At 47.6% G+C, this 3200-nt stretch overlaps 1 pseudogene; it reads right to left on the bottom strand.

The window, feature by feature from the left end:
• Window positions 1-2591, bottom strand: part of LOC111975529 (myosin light chain kinase 2, skeletal/cardiac muscle-like) — a 22574-nt pseudogene extending 19983 nt beyond the window's left edge.
• Between the last annotated feature and the right edge of the window lie 609 nt (window positions 2592-3200).

Genomic DNA, 3200 nt, shown 5'->3' with positions numbered 1-3200 from the left:
ACTTCTCCCAACCATCCAGGAACAGTTTGGTGACAAACAATGTCTTTTCCAGCATGATGGAGCGCCTTGCCATAAGGCAAAAGTGATAACTAAGTGGCTTGGGGAACAAAACATCGATATTTTGGGTCCATGGCCAGAAACTCCCCAGACCTTAATCCCATTGAGAACTTGTGGTCAATCCTCAAGAGGCGGTGAACAAACAAACCCACAAATTCTGACAAACTCCAAGCATTATTATGCAAGATGGGCTGCCATCAGTCAGGATGTGGCCCAGAAGTTAATTGACAGCATGCCAGGGCGGATTGCAGAGATCTTGAAAAAGAAGGTCAACATTGCAAATATGACTCTTTGCGTAAACTTCATGTAATTCTCAATAAAAGCCTTGACACTTATGAAATGCTTGTAATTATACTTCAGTATTCCATAGTACATCTGCAAAAATATCTAAAGACATTGAAGCAGCCAACTTTGTGGAAATTAATATTTGTGTCATTCTTCAAAACTTTATGCCACGACTGTATGGTCGATACATTTTTTCGTAATTTTTTCGTAAAAATCAAGTCTGAAATACTACAAAAATGGAAATGACAAACCTCAGAATCCCTTTTAAACCTCAAATACCCTACAATTTAAATGTCCTGCATTGCAGGAAAAGTCTCCTGCAACAGGGTGATCAATTAAGATCCTACTGTAGATTGGCACGTTGTTTGCACCTTCTATTCCCAACAATTGCACGTATGGCCAGGACGCTTTAAAGCTATTGGTTCATATTCACGCATGTATTATTTAACAAGAATCTATGTATACAGCAACACATTTCCGATAGCAATAGTGGAATTGTTATGTTTCACTAACACATCAACAGATGCATGTGTTTGTTGTCATGATGGTTGCCATCATGACTGAAGCATGGTTGTTATGTCATGATGAACAGATCGTCTCCTAGACAATAATACAGAGAAGGGCTTAAATGTCATCTCAGTTTGTATGATGTCATCTCCAACTACTGTTGTTGTGTGTGTGTGTGTGTGTGTGTGTGGTGTGTGTGTGTGTGTGGTGTGTGTGTTGTGTGTGTGTGTGTGTGTGTGTGTGTGTGTGTGTGTGTGTGTGTGTGTGTGTGTGTGTGTGTAGAGGCCCAGAAAGTGATACTAGGAATACGTTCCAAATAGCACCCTATTCCTGATAATAGCGCACGCACTAAGTTTAACCAGGGCCCATATATACTTTATATCGAGAATATATATATATGTAGGGAATAGGGTGCAATTTGGGACCTAACCAAGATAATAATGCTGACATTATAGATGTTTGCTTTACCCATCTACACCCGGACCCAGAGACCCCCTGGACCCAGATACCCCCTGGACCCAGAGACCCCCAGGACCCAGAGACCCCCTGGACCCAGAGACCCCATGGACCCAGAGACCCCCCAGGATCCAGAGACCCCCCAGGACCCAGAGTACCCCACAGGGCAGGGGAATATGCAGAAGTAATACATGATACTTCTACCTCAACACACGCACACAGATAGACGCCTGCCTGCACGCCACGCACCCACTTACCCATGACTTGTATCGTTTTACAGTGACTACAGTCTTTTCCATTTCTGTGTAGCTAATATGAAAAGGCATGGGTGGGTAATGCAGTGTTGAGTAGTAATTTAAGGTAGCAAATAAAATACAACCCAGCACTGGCTCCAGTGTAAAAATGAAAAAAGGGGCCAGGACTCACTTGGCACAGACATCAATTCAATGTCTATTACACGTGGAAACAACTTTGATTCAACCAGTGTGTGCCCAGTGGGTTGATTATGATTTACAACTGAAGCTTTTCATTGTCTTTATAAAAAAAAGGCTGACATTGTGTGTGTCCCTCACCTTCCTGGCCTGCTTGGCATTAGCCCCCTTACAGCCACCAGGCTTATTAAACAGCAGCTCAGTCAGCCGGGAGCTCTTTACCACCTCTTCGATGAAGCTGATGACCTGATGCATGCCCACCATCAGCCTCTCCACCCCCTCCAGCGTCCGCCCCTGCTGCTCCACCCGCTGGCTGGTATCCTGCACCACCCCCTGGAGCTCCCTGCAGGCAGTAGCCAGCTCCTGGGCTTGACCCTCCACCTCCATTCCCTGGTTCTGGGTCTCACCCTGGGTCTGAACTCCACCCAGACATCCAGACCGCCAGGCCCCGGCCCTGAGAGAGGCCACTTCCCACCCCACACCCCCCAGGTCCCGGGACAGGTGATCCAGCCGGATGAGGACTGTCTCCTGGACGTTGAGCAGACGCTCCATATTACTGCTTAGAGATTCCATGCGGCTTTCAGTCACAACGCACCATGGAGCAATGACTGGAGAAGAGGAGGCGGACAAGGAGGAGGAAGAGGCTGAGGACGGTGTGTGGGGTTGTTTGTCAGGTCCAGTTGGTGCTAGCTTCGTCCCGGCTGGTTTCTGACCGTGACAAGGGTTGGGGTCGTACACCTTGGCCAGAGAGTTGACCAGACTGGAACCCATGCCGAGTTCCACAGCAGAGCGGTCAACCACAGTCACTGGCCGCTTAAAAGTAACGCAATCTTCCTCGTTCTTCACGCACAGCACCTATAGTAGCTATCTCCTCTTCCTAGCCAGAGAGACAGTGGGAGTTTTAAGAACAGTGTGGGGCATAGGGGTGTCCTCCAAAATACAGTGCAGCCCCAATCGGACGTCAGAACCTCAGTGGGGAGTGGCCAGTGATGGGTAGTAGTTAAGGGGGGGGGGGGGGAGTGAGAAAATGTGGTGGGGGTTGGGGTGTGTGAGGGGGATGCAAGGAATTGCTGTGTGACATCCGAGACACTTCAAAAGCTTCCAGTCAGGTGTCACAATCCTGAGATTGCGAGCAGTAACAAGCCACGCTTAAAAAAACAAATCAGCTGCGCAGTAAAGAGTGAGAGACAGTTCAGACTATTATGAACCCTCTTTATTGTCTGGCTGTTATGTGTGTGTTGCTCTCTCATTGTTCTGGTTGTGGTGTGTGTGTGTGTGTGTGTGTGTGTGTGTGTGTGTGTGTTGTGGTGTGTGTGTGTGTGTGTGTGTGTGTGTGTGTGTTGTGTGTGTGTGTGTGTGTGTGTGTGTGTGTGTGTGTGTGTGTTGTGTGTGGGTGTGTGTGTCATTTACATGTGTGCGTACATGCGTGTATTTGTGTGTGCACACACTGTGTATTCACGAGTT

This window comes from Salvelinus sp. IW2-2015, linkage group LG16 (assembly GCF_002910315.2).
Source record: "Salvelinus sp. IW2-2015 linkage group LG16, ASM291031v2, whole genome shotgun sequence".
Lineage (NCBI taxonomy): Eukaryota > Metazoa > Chordata > Actinopteri > Salmoniformes > Salmonidae > Salvelinus > Salvelinus sp. IW2-2015.
This window is presented reverse-complemented; position numbering and strand designations above follow the sequence as displayed.